The following is an 18,716-nucleotide window of genomic DNA, read 5'->3' on the forward strand; positions in this document are numbered from 1 at the left end:
AAGCTATTATGAACAGTTGCAGCCTAACATAAATTGCAGCACTATTGATTCCATGGCAAGATTTTATAACCAGTCCCTCAATTAACGCTTTATATAAAGAAGCATTGCTCAGTTGGGCTTTGTTGTTCTGGTGCAGCCTTCATGGAGCAGTTCATAAACGAAACCTAATCAAAAAGGAAAGCATCGTCGTCATTGATAGTTCTCTTATGAATATATTTTTCTCTATTAATGACGATCACCAGTGAGCCATGCAAAAAATAAAAAGGACTTAACCAATTCTCTTCAAGTTAAAACATGGCCTTGTCGTTAACAAAATATCCTTGAAAAGATACAAGATATAAATCTCTTTCACTGTTACATAGTGTCAACTGAGTAATAGTGATCAGTTTTCCTACTATCACAACAGTAATATTCTAAAGCTCTTTCACTTTGTATTTAACAACGAAGTGAACAGCAGGAAACTTTCCTTTGTTTTTTACCTGCACAGACTAAACAAATATTCTAGTCATGCTTATTATCAAACCGCCCGCTTTAGCGTATATTGATTAGTTCACGAAATCTAACATAGCGGTCCAGTTTTCTTGCTTCCAGAGCTACAGCTGCAAACGCATCTATTAACAGGTGAGTCCAATGAATATTTCAGGCAAGTGAATTAAGACATGCAGAGTTTAAACCTTTTTTTTCTAGGAATATAACAGCAACATTTTTCATTTAACTATTACATTGGCTGATTTCTTTTCGTGATCGTTGTTTTAATGAAGAAGTGATCATTCGCTCTATGGTTCCATTTTGCGTTATCCCTCGACTTTCTGCTGAAGTGGACTATGAGAAGAAAGACTTGCCAGCTTTCTTGTTACACTGCGTATACTTTGAGCAACACCTTTAGTAGTAAATCTGTTTGATGACTATGATGCAACAAAATGGAAAGTCATGTTTAGTTTTGACCGGCTAGTAGATTTATACTCAAACAATTAGATTATTCGCTTTCGATTTCTATGCGTGATAGTTGATTCGGGCTTCGCCATCATCAACTATCACGCGATAGAAATCTCGAGCTCATGATCTAATTGCGTGGGATGCCTGTGCAGCCCACGTTATAAAATGGGGGCCGTTTGTTCTTCTTTGTATCCACAAATGCGCATCTTTCAATTATTAATTCGTTTTAGATGTATCAAATTCAGTTTTCTCCTAGAGGGGATCTTTTTGTCTCCTATTGTCCTTATTGTCTTTAACAAAAACGGTCCAATCAGAAAGCAATATCTTAGTGTAGGTCAGGAGGGATCGGAGGGGAGTTAATTACTATTGTGATTATTCAGGTCCTAGTGGTCTCTCGGTGGAACTGAAAAGGCTTGACTTTAGTGGCGCGGCCATATTGTTTTAATGTTTTAGATTCCAATGTGCCGTTTACAAAAAGAAAATTAACCCTTTTGAAGAGGTAAATCGAAATAATAACTTCTAAGAAGCACTCGACAGTAGAAACGGTGGAAATCGGAGAGTTCAAGGCGAAGGAATCATGCTTCTGTTTGACAGTTGTAGAACCATCCAGAATATGCGGGGGAAAGGTCATTGGTATTAAGCTAAAACGCAGATCGCCTCACTTTGTCGAATTGATGCTTAAACGCAACTGGAAATCCACTTTACAAAAAGATTGAAGGCTTGATTGTCTATTTGTACTAAAATTTTCCATTTAGGAAAGCTTTTTGCCTGTTTTCTTTCTGTTTTTTTTTTTTTTTTTTTGGTGAAACGAAAACAATTTGTAATCTTACACTTTTATTTACATAACCAGAAACGTGAGTCAGGCCACGTTATTGTAATAGAAATTCCGGTACAACGATAAGACGCGTAACACAAGGGAAACAACATAACGCTATCTTTGTGACTCAAAATATTCCATTAGCTAGGATAGTCTGCGAAGCATACAATTAAAAGAATCAAGGGGCATCACACGTAAATGCCAGTATAGGCATCTTGTTGTTAATTAGAACTTTTTCAAAGAAATTCAAGCTTTCGTCTCTAAGTCGCCGAGACACAGGAAAAACTGGAAACGAAAGCGTTTCCGTACATCAGATCTGACTTTAATCCGTCTGACCCACTGAAGTAGAGGAGCTCCACTGGAAGGGTTAAAGAGCTGGATGCAAGGCCCTCCATTCCTGTGGCTTCATGAAGAAGAGTACCTGGTCCAAGTTTGAAAAAAATTCAAAGCAAATGGATGAAGAATCATAAGATGAAGTGACGTTCAATGAGGTTAAAGCTACAAGGCCTGAAAAACCAAGAGTTTGCGCAACTTCATTAGAAGAATCGACAAACATCAGACAGCCAACCGAAAACCCGATCATGGAACACTTAATGAAGACTTATTCAACGTACACTAAAGCAAGGAAAACCTTGGCCTACGTCTTGAGATTTATCAACAACACGAGAACCAAAATATTTATGTAAGTTAATGTTGTCTTTATGTTACCTTTCTGATGTATTGTGATTTCCTTTTGTAGTAAACTTTGGAAATAGTGCATAAATAAAAAAAATCTGAAAAAAGCAGAAAAACCCTTTTCACGACAAGAATTGAGAGAATCTGAACTAGAGATGTTGGCATGGTGTCAACAGACGATCAACATAGCTACTGTGAATAAGAAGCTAATTCCAACAGCAGATGAACAAGGATTGTCGTTAGCACATGGAAGACTCGAAAACATCAGATCACTACCAAAAGAGATGCGCAAGCTCATAATTTTGCCAAGAGGTTATCAAATGGTAAATCTACTCCTAAAACATCTTCACGAAAAGCGAGCGCATTGTGGATACAAAAGTCTCTGAATCAAGAAAATGGTTCTGGATCGCGAGAGTTCGAAAGATGCCTCAGCAAGTAACTAGTAAATCACGTGCAAGAGCTTTCGAAGCAAGACTCTGGAGCTGTTAATAGATCAAACTCCCAAACTACGAGTCGCAGCAGGTTTCCCAGCAGCAGTTAGTCTTGTGAGGAAGGCAAGAAAAAAGACTGCAACATCAGTCTATCATCGACCTATTCATAAGCTCTGTTTAATTGCCACGATGCATAAACTAGACAATGAACAATGAAATGCAGCAAAACATAACCAGACGAATGTTGCGAAACAGGAAAGTCATTGTTCAATCTAAATGTAAATAAATTTGCACACTGGGGGGAGGGGAAGGAGTTTTTGGACCCTATACTGTAAATTAGTTAAGGTGTTAATTAATCTCTAGACACAAAATAAGATATTTAAAATATAAAAGTCACGCAGTTTACAAAACCAAGTGAAAGAAGTCAAGAAATTCATAAACTCAGTCCACTGAAAGGATTAGCAGAATTCTAAGTAAGATTACAAAAAACGATTTGTAAAACCAATAACAGACCTTCGCGCTAATTATTGTATTTTTCACCAGATTGACTACTGGAGAACTTTCAAAGAAAAGTTGAGTTCAAGAATTAAAATCCTCAGCTTTTCGTTGAGTTGAGTGCTCTGTGGTGAACGTCATACAAGTCCAAAACATGCATTTTTCGATTTCTTTGTTAATTGCTTTTAAAGCAGATTAGCTCAATGTTCTTTCTTTTAACTAAGTGAAGCTGAAAACCACAAAAATTGCTTAAATTTTTTGCATGGTGCATTGATAATTGCGCTGAATAGAGCGAAAACAAGTTTATAAATAACTTTTCAAAGCACATCAATAGCAATGTTGATAGCGGTATTTTTCAGTCAGTGACACAAGCATACACGGAAAAAGGAAATAGCTGAAAAATACTGGTAAATTAGGCGAAGAGACTTGCAAAAGGCGTTCGGTTAACCATAGGTACTCTTTAGCTATGTTTGGTCACCTTGATTACATCAAGGAAAACTTCATTTCGTAACATCAGACGAAATTGCTTTAGGAGGTAGGACAGCAAAAAGAGATGTTTTAAATACTTATCACTTAGCAGCCACGTCGGACCATAGTTAATACAAGGCAATGGTTATGAAGCCTGAAAAACTCCTTTGTTATATGTTTTTGTTATAATTTTTGGCCTTGACCGTGCACAAACCAGAATATATTTATAAGGTGTTGGAACAACCGACAGAAACGTTCCTCTTAAGATATTCAACTGTAGTGTGATCATTAAACAAAGGATTATGAACGGTTGCGGCCTAACATAAATTGCAGCACTATTGTTTTCATGGCAATTAAACTTTATATGAAGGCGCGTTGCTCAGTTGGGTTTTGTTTTTCTGGTTGAGTCTTGATGGAGCAGTCGATAAACGAAACCTAATCAGAAAGGATAGTTCTATTATGAATATATTTTTCTCTATTGATGACAATCACCAGTGAGCCATGCAAAGAATATAAAGGACTTAACCAAGTCTCTTCAAGCTAAAACATGGCCTTGTGGTTAACCAAAAAATCCTTGAAAAGATACAAGATATCAATCCCTTTGACTGTTACACAGTGTCAACTGAGTATACGTGGTCAGTTGTCTTACTGTTATGTCAGTAATATTTTAAAGCTCTTTCACTTTGTATTTAACTAAGAAGTGAACAACAGGAAACGTTCCTTTGTTTTTCAGCTGCACAGACTAAACAAATATTCTAGTCATGCTAGTTATTAAACCGCCCTTTTTAACGTATATTGATTAGATCACGAAATTTAACATAGCGGTCGAGTTTTCTTGCCTCCAAGGCTACAGCTGTAAACGCATCTATCAACAGGTAAGTCCAACCAATTTTTCAAGCAAGTGAAATAAGACATAGAGAGTTTTAAACTTTTTTTCTCGGAATCTAACAGCAACATTTTTATTCAAATTTATGCCTTTAACTAATACATTGGCTAAATTTAATTCGTGATTATCGGTGTAAATAAAATAGGAAAAGCTCTCTATGGTTCTATTTTGCGTTGGCCCTCTACTTTCTGCTGAAGTGGACTATGAGAACTAAGACTTGCCAGCTTTCTTGTCACAGTGCATATACTTTAAGCAACACCTTTAGTGGTAAATCTGATGACCATTTTGAAACAAAATGGAAAGTCATTAAATGATCATCTCGAGAAAGGACCGAATTATACCAACAGTTTGCCTGACGTGCTTATGACTTGGCGCTTTGAAAAAGTTGCGTATGCAGGCGACATGCGCAAAATATTTAATCAAGTAATGATTCACCCACATCAAAAAGAGTTCCACAGGCTTCTGTAGAGAACAAATGATAGTGAACTTCCCCGAGTCTATTAGTTGACGAGGTTAAATTTGGGCGATAGACCGGCACCAGACATTGCAGCTGGAGCAATCAAGACCTTGGCCAAAACTTCGGAAGCTATGTAGCCAGAAGCAGCCGAAAAAACTCTGTACACATGTCTATGTTGATGGCATTGAAGGCTCCCGAGAGGACCAAGAGAGATACAAGCGAATTACGGATGAGATCGGCGCCACAGACCAATTCTAAGTCAAAGCACGGCATTCTTACAACAAGAACATTGATCAGGCAGATGGAGAATTTACAGATTTTCTTGGTCATAAAAATAAAACACACAGGCCAAGTTTTCCATTTAGAAAAACGAAATCGTTGCAGGTGTGAGGAATCTGTCAAAGAGAGATTGTCTCGACTGTATCGCTCACATGTGGGATCCTATAAGTCTCGTAACTCGAGCAATAATCGAATTGAGGATCGATTTAGAAGAATTGTAGAGTGCAGGATATTTATGGGACGAAATCCTACCTGAACAGATTCAAACGAAGTGGAGAAAGAATGTTCAAACCCTCAACCAAATACTTGCGCTCGAGTTTAACAGAAAGCTGAAACCAGATAACGCGTGTTAGTTTACCTGAAATCCACGGGTTCTTCGACCGCGGAGAGAAAGCTTATTGATCAGCCAAATTCCTTAGATGGAAGCCCGCTGATAGCAGTTATCGCTGTATACCTCTCATGATAAAAGCATTCGTCGCGCCTTTGAAGAAGAAATTAGTTCCACGTTTAGAATTGATGGGATGTCTTTCGGTCGTCAGATTGTACAGTGCATGCAAAGAAGCTTTAGAATTCGCCGATATAACAAGTTGCAAGTCGGTGTTTTGGATGGATTATTAGACCTTGCTAACCTGCATTAAAACGTGTTCAAAAAAATTCAAGCTTTCGTCTCTGAGTCGCTGAAACACAGGAAACACTGGAAAGGCAAGCGTTTCCGTACATTACATCTGACTTTAATCCGGCTGACCTACTGAGCAGAGGAGCTCCACCGGAAGATTTAAAGAGCTGGATGGAAGGCCCTCCATTTCTGTGGCACCCTGAGGAAGAGTGGCCCAAGTTTGATGAAAATTGAAAGCAAGGCAATGAAGAATCATCAAATGAAATGACGCCCAACGAGGTTAAAGCTACATAGCCTGAAAAGGCAACAGTTTGCGCAGCTTCATCAGAACAATCGACAGACATCAGACAGCCAATTTTTACAAACGAAAACCCGATCATGGAACACTTAATAAAGACTTATTCAACGTACACTAAAGCAAGGAAAACCTTGGCCTACGTCTTGAGATTTATCAACAGCACGAGAACAAAAATATTTATGTAAGTTAATGTTGTCTTTATGTTACCTTTGTGATGTATTGTAATTTCCTTTTGTAGTAAACTTTGGAAATAGTGCATGAATAAAAAAAATCCGAAAATCTGAAAAAAAAAAAAAAAAAAAAAGAAAAGCAGTAAAACCATTTTCACGATAAGAATTGAGAAAATCTGAACTAGAGATGTCGGCATGCTGTCAACAGACGATCAACATAGCTACTGTGGATGAGAAGCTAATTCCAACATTAGATGAACAAGGATTGTTGTGCATACATGGAAGACTCGAAAACATCACATCACTACAAAAAAAAAGACACGTAAGCTCATAATTTTGCCAAGAGGTCATCAAATGGTAAATCTACTCCTAAAATATCTTCACAAAAAGCGAGCGCATGGTGGATACAAAAGTCTCTGAATCAAGACAATGGTTTTGGATCCCGAGAGTTCGAAAGATGCCTCAGCAAGTAACTAGAAAATCACGTACAGGAGCTCTCGAAGCAAGACTCTGGAGACGTTAATGATCAAATTTCCAAACTACGAGTTTTCTCAGGGGCAGAATAGTCTTGTGAGGAAGAAAAGAATAAAGACTGCAACATCAGTCTATCATCGACCTATCCACAAGCTCTGTTTAATTGCCATGATGCATGAACTAAACAATGAACAATGAAATACAGCGGAACATAACCAGAGGATTTTTGCGAAACAGGAAATTCGTTGCTCAATCTAAATGTAAATAGATTTGCACACTGGGGGGAGGGGTGGGGGTATATCAGACCCTGTACTGTAAACCAGTTAAGGTGTTAATTAATCTCTAGAGACAAAATAAGATATTTAAAATGTAAAGTCACACGGTTTACAAAACCACGCAATCTACAAAACGAAGTAAAAGAAGTGAAGAAATTCATAAACTCAGTCCACTGAAAGGATTAACAGAATTTTAATTAAGATTACAAAAACGATTTGTAAATACAATAACGGAACTTCGCGCTAATTATTGTATTTTTCCCCAGATTGACTATCGTAGAACGTTCCAAGAAAAGTTGAGTACAAGAATTAAAATCCTCTGCTTTTTATTGAGTTGAGTGCTTTGTGGTGAACGTCATACAACTCGAAAACATGCTTTGTTCGCTTTCTTAGCTAATTGCTTTTAAAACAGATTAGCTCAATGTTCTTTCTTTTAACTAAGCGAAGCTGAAAACCACAAAAAATTGCTTAAATTTTTTGCATGGTGCATTGATAATTGTGCTGTATAGTGCGAAAACAAATCTATAAATAACTTTTCAAAGCACATCAATAACGATGTTGATAGCGGTATTTTCCAGTCAGTGACACAAGCATACTCGGAAAAAGGAAATAGCTGAAAAATACTGGTAAATTAGGTAAAGGGACTTGAAAAAGGCGTTTGCCTAGCCATAGGTACTCTTAAGCTATGTTTGGTCACCTTGATTACATCAAGGAAAACTTGACGTCTTAACATCAGACGAAATTGCTTTAGGAGGTATGGCAGCAAAAAGAGATGTTTTAAATACTTATCAGTTAGCAGCCACTTCGAACCATAGTTAATAAAAGGCGATGGTTATGAAGCAACCAACAGAAACGTTCCTGTTAAAATATTCAACTGTAGTGTGATCATTAAACAAAGGATTATGAACGGTTGCGGCCTAACATAAATTGCAGCACTATTGTTTTCATGGCAATTAATTAGGAAGGCGCGTTGCTCAGTTGAGCTATGTTGTTCTGGTTGAGTCTTCATGGAGCAATCGATAAACGACACCTAATCAGAAAGGAAAGCATCGTCGTCATTGATGGTTCTATTATAACTATATTTTTCTCCTATAAATTACAATCACCAGTGAGCCTTGCAAAGAATATAAAGGACTTTTAAACCAATTCTCTTAATTCAAGCTAAAACATGACCTTGTCGTTAACGAAAATATCCTTGAAAAGATACAAGATATAAATTCCTTTGACTGTTACACAGTGTCAACTGAGTATTAGTGATCAGTTTTCCATTATCATATCATTAATAATCTAAAGCTCATACACTTTGTATTTAACTTGAACAGCACGAAACTTTCCTTTGTTTTCTGTCTACACAGACTAAACAAATATTCTAGTTATGCTAATTATGAAAGCGCCCTTTTTAAGGTATATTGATTAGATCTCAAACTCTAACATAGCGGTCCAGTTTTCTTGCATCCAGATCTACAGCTGCAAACGAAGCTATTAACAGGTGAGTCCAATGAATATTTTAGGCAAGTGAAGTAAGACATACAGAGTTTTACTTTCTTATTCTGGGAATATAATAGCAACATTTTTAATCATTTTTTCCCCTTTAACTAATACATTGGCTAAATTTGTTTCGTGGTCATTGTGAATAAAACAGGAAGGGCTTTCTATGGTTCTATTTTGCTTTGGCCCTCTACTTTCTGCTGAAGTGAAGTATGAGAACTAGGAGTAGCCAGATTTCTTGTTACAGTGCGTTAACTTTAAGCAACACCTTTAGTGGTAAATCTGTTTGATGACCATTTTGAAACAAAATCGTTTTTTCGGATTCGGCCATAAAGCATAAAATTTAACTAAGTTTAATTTCCCCATGATATTATTTTTACATTCTTCAAAATGTATTACAATGTTGCTCGTACCTTGAAGAAAAATGTAGTGTTATAAGTTTCCACTCCAGCTCATAGTCAAGTGCATTGCACAGCAGACTTACTTTGCGCTCAGAATTTAATGTGAGTGATGTCAACGAATGCATCCAGCAATATTCTGCAGAAGAAAGCCTTTAAAAGTCGGATTGAAAACCATTATAGTATAAATGGCGCCTGGCCAGGCCTTTCTCACCTTCGGTTGTCAATCAACCATCAGAGCGTAAGCAAACAAACAGCATTTGTATTTTTCGTGGGCTTTTACCAATAAAACTGCCTTAGTTTTTATAATAACCCTTGTTAAACAAATAAGAACTTCAAATCTTATACTGCTGTGGTAATATTATAAAATTTTGAGGCATGTTTTTCAGAGAACACTTGATTCAACAAATTCCCATGACTGAACAGCGCCTAAATTTGCATCTCACGCCAACAAAGGTGTGAAATGAGAAAGGAGTTTGCCTTTTGCAGCGGAGCTTTTTGTTTAATGTGTTTTTAAAATAGTTTGATCTCATATTTACCAAACCTTGCATACAAGTTAAATACGCAATGAAATGTAGGTCGCATAAATTGATGGGAATTTAAAAATTGTTCGAACTCCCAAGAAAAAAAAAAATCGACCTTATCTCAACATCGAGTGATTATGCCATGGAGTCTCGGATATATTTGATAATACAACACGACTTTCAAAGACGCATGCTTCATATATTTCTGGTGGATTTGACCTTGAATCCTTTTTTAGAGCTCCGAGGAATATTGGAGGCAAAACACCATAACACATGTTTTGTTGCTGTGAAACTGCGGTTTTTAATTAATCCTGTTATTATAAACAAAATGAGACTGTAGCTAAATTTAAATCATTTTACAAATACCGCACAAAACTTAAAAACGATAGTGCAATTGCGTTTGCACTGTAATATGTATTGTCGTCGCAAACGCATTTACTCATACTCCATAAGTACAAAAATGTATTGAGGAAGTTAAGTAAGGTAATTGAAAATAATAAAATCTCAGAGATAAATAAATTAAACAATGAAAATTACAATGTCAATAGAAAACGAGAAAGCGAAATAAAAGACGAATACTTACAAGACCAATGTGATCACAAGACTAAGTGAAAAGCGCTAAGAACTTGGAACCTAACTTGAAGCTTGACTTAAAAACTTAACTGAACAAAACTTGAACTTAAACTTTTAACGACTAACGCAGTATGGGCACAACAGATAACACTAACAAGTAACCTATATATATATAGCATTATGCAAAATAAAACTATAGTGAGTCCGAAAATGACCTAAGAAAACAAAGAAGACGAACAAACGAGAAACAGAGAACAAAGGGCAACGGAGTGAAATAATTAAAAGGCAGTCTATGACTGCATCTGGCTACTTCTTTATTTTTGTAAAATATTGCAGTAAAAAAGCAATGTTGTATAAAATGCAAAGGGATAAATGAGCAGCTCTAGTCAGTGCCAAAATTGTGAGAAAAGGAGGACTTGGTTAGAACTGAGTTTCTTGGTTAATGCCGGCGCTGGAGGGTTTGTGTTTGTTTACAAAGGGACAGTAATAGATACATGAGACAATAAGCTTTCTTAATTAAAAAAATTATCCAGACAGACCTGTGTTCAATCCTGAAGAGCAATTTCGTTCAGTTTTTGCCTCGAGTGAAACTAAGTGGAGGCTGACATAGAAATCAACAAAAAACTAATTTTCGCGCCTACTTCCCAGCCCCTAAATACAAAGTCGGAAACTTTGCGTTTGAATATATGCGAAACATTATAAGGCGCATAGAACTAATTAAATCAACTGACACCAAAGAATTAAATGTCTCTTTAAATTCTTTGACTTGAAAAATGTCAGGAAAATATCATTTCACGCGGTTGATTTGAAAAAAGACTTAACTTCCGAATCAATTAAGGACGTTCGCGCGAAAAAGGTCTGCCTCACAGATTTTTTTCATACTTTAGTTATGGTCAGCTAATAAGTTATTGATGTCAGAAATGCAAAAAAAAAAAGTTGGCGGTCACCGACTTCGTTTCAGAAATATAGCGCTGGAAAAATAGCCTGATTTTGAAAAGTTGGGCCTTCGTAACTCAAAATGTTCTCCATAGTTTTAAGTTTAGAATATTCAAAATTACTAACTGGAGACAAACTATTTTAGTCAAATTTTATGTATGGGTGTATATTTCGTAAATTAGTGTACTGGTGTCATTCTTGTAATTAAATGTAGCCCTTAAAGAGGACATCCGCGATCGTCTCACAGCAAAAAAAAAAAGGGAGCAATTCGATGGCGCGTGGACAGAAAAATAGGAAATAATCAAAATTCTGCCCCATAGATTTTTTTTTCATTTTTCCCTGAAAACGTAAACAATCGATAAACAAAGTGATCAATTGAAAAAAAAAAAAAAAACTGGGGGTCACCGAACATCTAAGAGAGTTTTAATCTAGACAAAGTAGTCGCTGTGGTGACAAATTTCCAAAGTCACGTTTTTGCGTGACAGGTCGGAGAAGCACTGGAACCTAAACAGAATTATCTATCCCATAATTCACAGCTCACAATGGTTGCTCGAGTCAATGTTTTCGGTCGAGTGTGCTGTCAAAACTCTGATCGTTTGAGTTGTTTATTGTTATTCCACCTTCAAAACTTATACAGCTGTTTAGCCAATACCAAGAAAATGCATTTATAGCCGTTAGCGAGGCGAAAATGTGAGAAGTAAGCTTATTTATATACCAAGAATGGGTAATATGTGGAGATTGATTGTACACGGGATTGGTTATCAATAAAATTGCTCTCTTGTAAGGTAAGACTTTCTCGTTTACTATCAAAACTTAAAGGTGACTTCGTATGACAAATAGACTATATAAAGTATTGCATTTCAGTTTTTTTGTTATATCGAGAGTCAAGTAAATATATAAATGTCTTGGCACGAAATACTGTACCAGCAGGAATCAACGCCTTTTCTTGGACTTTTTATTGCAACCTTAACCTGTCTAAACGTTTCACGTCGAGTTTTCGTTTTCTAAACTGTGCAACGGAGATGAATTTCCCCCTTTTCCCTCTTTTTAATGCTGTCAAATCGGCCCACATGTGTGTTTACCTCCGTGTTCCTCCGTGTATCGTCAACCATGAATTGCGCGTGACATTGCGTGGCGTGTGCGTTACTTGCGCACTCAAGGTACGCATAAACAATTAGCACGAACGTCCTTAAGGTGTTCCTTCTAAATGTTCACATTATTCCAAAAGGCATAGCTGGGTGATGGGTCACTCTAAAGTTGAAGTCTTTGTTCGCACTTCTTCTCGACGGACCAAACGTTGCTTATCGGGAAATACTTCTGCGATTCGACCAATCGGCCACACATTCCTAAATGTAGATTAATCAACGATGACAACGGTATCCCCAATTGTAATATTCCTCTTAGGTTTGAACCACTTCTGCCGTTGTCGCAGCAGAGGCAAATATTCTTTATTCCAACTATTTCAGAAAACGTCCGCCAAATATTGTACCCGTGGTCATCTTCTTGAGAGAGTGTCGCACTTATCAAAAAAAAAAAAAAAAAAAAAACTGGAGGACGAGGTGCGTCTTGACGAAGAAAAAGCAAATAATTTAGTGTTAGAGGTTCCAAATCTATTGGATAATTTGAGACTGCTTCACACATCAAGGTCTCGAGGCTTTCATCGCCGAGGTTCTGTTCTTTCACTAAGCAACTAAAAATCTTTCGGGTCGATCTAATTAGCCTTTCCAATACACCACCATGATGAGAAGCCGATCGCGGATTGCAGATCCATGTAATTCCTTTCTAAAGAAGACTATGGTGGATCACAACCTGGTTCCAGTTTTCGATCATAACAAGGAGCTAGCTCCTTTTCTCCTCCAATGAATTTTGTACCATTGTCAGAGCGAATTTCTTTCACTTGACCTCCATGGGCAATAAAGCGCCTCAGAGCAAGAATAAAGGAATCATTGTGCAATAAGTGGGATATTTCCACTCACTCCATAGCGCCTAACTTGGCAACTCTTTTGGCGTACAAGAAACGGGCCAAAATAGTCTACTCCTATGCAAGTGAAGGGAGGCTGGTCCGAGGTGACTCTTGCAGGTGGTAGATCTGCCATCTTTTGTTCGCCTGGAGAGGCATGATGCCTTTTGCAACCAAGTCAGGAAGATAGTACCCTTTTTACAACAGAATTGGAGCGGATTAACCAGAACCTTTCACACAATTGGTTTAAGACGTAATCTTAACCGGAATGACCGCTTTTCTCGTGAAAATGGAAAAGGAGGCCCTGGACCATTATTGGATCTAACTTAACGAGTACACCTTATTTCTTGACGGACTTTCCTTTCTTTAAGCCTTCTATTTCTTCAGCAAAAGCGATTTTCTGGTTAAACTTGATGATCTCTTGTTCTGCAATCTCCAACTCTGGAAGTGTGAGCAATTCGCACTTGCACTCTCTGCGGAAAACATGGGAGTCTTGTCTGTATTCTCTTTTTCTCTTAAGAAATCTTCTTTGGCAGCGAAGATAGAGGGCGATAGAGGTCTGAACCAAGACGAGAACCGTTCAACGATCAAAACAGAGCTCATGTAGGCTTCGCTGACTTGGAAATCAAAGAAAGACGGGTCACGCTTAACTTCGGGATGATCCTCTGACAAAAGACTCTGGAGTGACTCCTCCAGACACTTCGTCAGCAGGATAAGACTTGGTATCTATGTACCTCTACTGTAAAGGACTGGAGTGTTCTCTTATAACGGCGGCACGGTTGGCGACATTTTTATGGAAACGCTTCGATTCGTTCTCGATATAGTGTGCAACAGTCATGCTATCCGCCCAGAAAGTTATTGTGTCAATGGGCGTTTCCAATTCTTTCTTCAGGAGTTTATTTCAAGCGAATCGATACTGTAACTCCAATCTGGGAATGGTTGTCTGTTTAAGAGGAGCGAGGCAAGATTTCCAATTAGAAAAGAACAATGAATCCGTCCATCCGAGTTGCCGAGGGGAAGATAAGAAACTGCGCCATACGAAGACTGAGTAGCGTCACAGAAGTGACGAATTTGGCTGCTAGTAATTCTTTCAAAGTCAGGGGGCTTGGCATGTCTGTGGACTGAGAATTCAAAAAGCTTCGGTAATCCATGCAGCCAGGAACGCCATCGGGACCGGTAGTTGTCAGGAATCTCATTGTCTCAAGCAAGGCCCTTTCTACACAAATCTTGGAGAAGTAGTTTGGCGGGTAAGATGAAAGGTACAACCATTCCTAACGGATCATATATCGAACTGACGATAGATAGTATCCCACGCCTAGTACAAGGTCGCTCCTTCACGTTGATCTTGAAGCCAAACTAGTCGTCCTCTACGCACCATGATACACCCAGTTCTCTCTTCAGTGGGAAGAGCGTCTTCCCTTAGGACCAACTCTTTGACATCTATAGCTCTGTCATGAAATGGAATTGACCCTAAAACTTTCTGGTCGTTACTTACCTATTTCGTCAAACAGAAGCCTTCCCTCAACATAAGTTCTCGTTAGGCATCCACGTGCTTAACGCTGCACCACTTGACGGTAAAGATTTAAGGCAGTCGTCAACGTAGAAATTTGTCAAGACGATATTGAGAACATCGGAGGGAAATTCATGCTTGAGATCTCCAGTGTTTTTGCGAATGGCGAAGTTCGCACAACCGGGAGACGACACAGCACCAAAGAAATGTACAGTCATTCTGGACTCTTCTAAATCTTGCTTTAAATCCCTCGCGAGGGCCTCCACCAGAAAGTAACGGAGAAGATCGTGATCAGCTACTTGGACGCGCACTTGATAAAACATTGCTTGAATGTCTCCCATCACTTAGCTTGATCCTGACGGAAAATAAACAGCACCACTACAAGATTATTGGTCACGTCTGGATCTTGGAAAAGCTCATTGTTTAGGGAAGTTCCTCGGAACTGCGCAAACCAACCAAAAACGACTCTTAATTTCTCCGGCTTCTTGTGATAATATACACCGTGGTGCGGTATATACCAAACCTTGCCGTCCGCTCTTCTAAAGTCAGCGAGGGGAACCTTCTTTAATCACACCCACCCTCAAGAGAGATAATATAATTTTCTCAGAACTTTTCATTCCTCGAAAGCTTCCGTTTCAAACGAAGAACTCTGAGTTCTGCCTCAACTCTATTTTCCGGCATCTTCAAGAATGGATTCTTCAAAGGGAGCGGTCTGATAATGACCATCTTTGCACTGCATTGCTGAATCGTTAACGACGTTCATGAATTTCAAATCATCTCTGGATAGGCCAACGTCGTCACTGAGGGATGTATCAGCAAAGTTAACACAAGCAACACACATAGGATGAGCTTTTATGGACTTCATAAAGAAACATGGGGGACATACTTCAACTTTCGTCCGGTGGGGCCGTTAATAACAAAGCCAAGGTCCGCTCTCGTCGCGTATGGACCTCCATCAGCAGCAGGGATGCCTTCTCTGAGCTGAAGGGTTTCAGGAACATTGGCGCCGATCAACAATTCCACTTGGGAGTCTACTTCTGTAAGCTGGACAAATCCTATTGAAACGTGGCCACCCTTCTGCGTCTTCTTGTTTAGGGATTTCATCTTTTGCAACTGGCATAACTGGTCTGGCAAGGGTCTCATGCAGAGGAATGACAATGTTCTCGTCCAAGTCAGAGAATTGAAAATCCTTAACAATGAAGATATCTACTCCTTCACTTCTTCCCATGCTAGTCTGGTTTTCTTGCCACCTATTTCTGGACGTTCCAGAAGGCTGAACGACCGGAAGGTAGCATTAGAACCGTTGTAAAAGAGCGCATGCGTTATATTGGCACAAGGACTTCCTTTGACTTTTATCTTCACAGGAACAATAAGCAAGGCTCTTGTGGAACCCTCCAGAGACGTTAGTCCATAGAAATGCGGGGTGTTTATCTCCTCGGAGTTGCCTTGGATTGTGTTATTCTGAGATCGAGTCTCGCTTCTCCCTACAGGTGCTTCACTAGGAGTTTCAGGTTTGGGCCGTGCGCGTCTTTCGCCAAATTGTTCTGTAGCTGCATAACTGTGGCACGTGGTACACCTCAGTGGTAACGAGGTTTCTTCTTTTGACATCCTCTGGATTGGTGACCACATCTTAAGCAGTCGAATCATACCCTCTTATTCATGACGAAATCAACACGATCTTGATTGGATGTCTTCGCGAAAACGGAACAATCGGACAAATGGTGGGAAGCACGACAGAAGATACAACCTTTCGCGGTTTCAGCTGAAGAAAACTTGCTACCGGGTGATGATGAAACGGGACGTACTTGACTTTCAGAATTCTATCTAGACATGGTAGATAGAATTAGTTTCTTTGCACCAGGCTTGTCATTTCTGGGTTTCAACCTCTTTGCTTTGTTAACGGAGGCTTCTTCTCCATGCAAGGTAACTTGCCAAATATGGGATTACCTAAGGATCGCGACATCTTCTTGACAAAATTTGAAATGTCTTCAATACAGATTTCTCGCTGTTCTGCGTTCAGGATCTGGTTAGCCTGCAATCTGGGTGGGAATGTGTGAATGATCTTCCGCATGTCATCTGGACTTTCTATCTTGTTAGAGTAACCAATGGAGCTAAGAGTGTTCATATAACTCGACAATAATATAAACTAAATTCGATTTTTTAAGACGGCATTACGACTTTACATATTGACGGCTAGTTGGGAGAAAATATATTCAATACTGGGCGGAGTCGCGAAGCGACGGAGCCCAATAAGGAATATATTTTCTCCCAACTAGCCGTCAATATAAAGTCGTAATGCCGTCTCAAAATCGAATTTAGTTTTTATCGCGATACTGACATCTTGTTGGAGAGATTAAACGGATAAATTTCAAATCGTGCGCTGATTGAAAGAGAAATTCTTACTTCAGTTAAACTGTAGCCATGGTAATACCCGTGCGCGAATTTTTTTCTCGGGGCGGGCTATTTGATTTTTTGGCTTTGATTTTTACGTCAAAACAAAGAAAACGGAGAAACAACAACAACAGGATATTAAATGTGAATTAGGGACTGGGACTCGGATTTTTTCCGAGTCTTCGTTTCTCCCTAATTCACATTTAAAACAAAGAAAATGCAAACATTTGCAGTCCATAAAGCACCTACCATTGATGAAATAGACGAGCTAGTAGGTCTGAACATTTTACCAACAAATTTTATTGAAAATTTATTACCTTCGAGATATAAGCTTAAACAACAACATGAAAACAGTGATGAATAAACCTCACAACCAGTAGCAAGAATAAAAAAGAGCAACCATACTAGTACTCAAAAACGAAAAATAAGCATTGTTATCCTAGCTTAGATGCCGTAGAGATTTAGAAGAAATTTGACAAAACTAAGCGGCGAAGAATACTGTAAAAAAATACCCAGTCTGCAGTTTGGCGCTACGACAAGAAGATCAAATTGACAGACCTGAGCCATGAAAGAGAACGCAGCAGAGCTCTTGGAGCAATTTTTTTCTAGAGATAAGAGACATCAGAAAAGAAACTGATCCTTTTGCTTTAAAAATGCCATAATTTATTGGAATTTGAGCTCATTGTTATTTACCGTGGCCACGTTCACACTCAAGAAAGTCTTTTAAGCTTAAGTAAATTTCTCTTCATCGAGTTTACAATCACTCTTTTTCGCCTACTTTCAAGACAAAAGTTGTATCCGCTGTGTCATGGTACATGTTCACCACAAAAAGAATATTATAAGCGGTCCTTGAACAGTGTCAGAAGCTTTGTAAACTCAAATGAAAAGAAGTGAACAACACCATCGAACGTCGCATATTCATTCACATAAGTAAAATTTTGATCTTTGCCCGCCGAACCCATTTAAGTGACGTGCTGTCATGCTTACATGACAATTTTTAAGCCAATCAGAAACCGTTATTTTGAGATGACAATATCGCAAAATAACGTCGTCTCAGCGCAATGGGAAGATCCCCCAGGATCGCGATAAGATGAAGAATCCTTAAAGTGATTCTGCATCTTCACCTTTAATGCGTGGACCATTAGTTACTTGGTCGAGGCATGCCATTGCGCCTTGGTTTATGCCTCTGAGCAAATCTTCTCTCTAGGAGCTACTTAGCCTTCTTATAACCTTCTTTACGATCCGTGAAGAAACAGCTGCGCACGACCTCTTGTTTTCTGAATGCGTGCTGCTCAAGATAACAAATTCTACCATCGTAATCGGGTTTCTTAGCCTCGATCACTGTTTCAAAAGCGCGCATAAAAGTGTAGTATTCTAGAGGATTGTCATTAAAAGCAGGGACAGCGTATTTCTTTGCTGTTGTTTGAAAGATTCTTCCATTGCTAGGTTTTTGTTGGAGTCCAGATTCACCAGAATCTTAGATTAAATTACTTGAAACGCTAATTTCATCGGTAATCGTTTCGGGTTCAGGCTTACCCCTTCTTTTTTTTTCTCTGGAGATGAAAACTGGGAGAAAAGAGCAAGAGTGCGTTTGGCTCTGCAAGTCGTCAAGGGAAGAAAACGTTGATTCTGCCTTGGCATATGCTCCCTCTCTGGCCA

At 38.7% G+C, this 18,716-nt stretch overlaps 1 protein-coding gene across 6 annotated transcripts in view; it reads left to right on the top strand.

Moving 5' to 3' along the window:
* Positions 1-344: 344 nt before the first annotated feature.
* Positions 345-18,716, top strand: part of LOC146449185 (uncharacterized) — a 36,799-nt gene continuing 18,427 nt past the window's right edge. For 3 of the 6 annotated variants that reach the window (XM_085101302.1, XM_085101305.1, XM_085101306.1), the window contains exon 1: positions 345-621. The gene's annotated coding sequence lies outside the window, so the exon portion shown is untranslated. Of the gene's footprint in view, positions 622-4,616; positions 4,698-11,596; positions 11,982-18,716 lie in introns of those variants that run through there. The other 3 variants (XM_085101304.1, XM_085101301.1, XM_085101303.1) reach the window with 3 other exon arrangements.

This window comes from Pavona decussata, unplaced genomic scaffold (genome assembly GCF_977016875.1).
Source record: "Pavona decussata unplaced genomic scaffold, jaPavDecu1.1 SCAFFOLD_602, whole genome shotgun sequence".
Lineage (NCBI taxonomy): Eukaryota > Metazoa > Cnidaria > Anthozoa > Scleractinia > Agariciidae > Pavona > Pavona decussata.